A 434-nucleotide genomic window follows, 5' to 3' on the forward strand; every position below is an offset into this window, starting at 1 on the left:
CTTGGTCATTCAGTCCAAACTAACTTATAAAGACTAACATGCCTTTCATTTGATCAGGTGTGAAAAATAATATTTTGAATGATAATTTCCCAAAGGCACACTGGCTGGCCTGAAACTTGCTCTGTAGACCAGTCTGGCCTTAAATTCATAGAGATCCACCTGCCTCGGCCCCTTAGAGTGCTGGGATTAAAGGTGTGTGCCACCATGCCCAGCAAATAATCTCCTTTAAAAAATACTTATGTGACTAGCTGCTTCGAGTTCCTGTGTTGACTTTCCCACAGTGATATCAGGACTGTAACCTGGAACTGTAAGCTGGATAAACTCTTTTGTACCTTAAAGTTGCATTTGTGAGCTCATTTATCCCAGCAGCTGGAAAGGAAACTAGGGCGGTCCTTAAATGCCACTTTCTCAGCTGGGTGACACCTACACTTCTA

The sequence above is a fragment of the Psammomys obesus genome, unplaced genomic scaffold, assembly GCF_907164565.1.
Source record: "Psammomys obesus unplaced genomic scaffold, mPsaObe1.curated_primary_1811, whole genome shotgun sequence".
Taxonomy (NCBI): domain Eukaryota; kingdom Metazoa; phylum Chordata; class Mammalia; order Rodentia; family Muridae; genus Psammomys; species Psammomys obesus.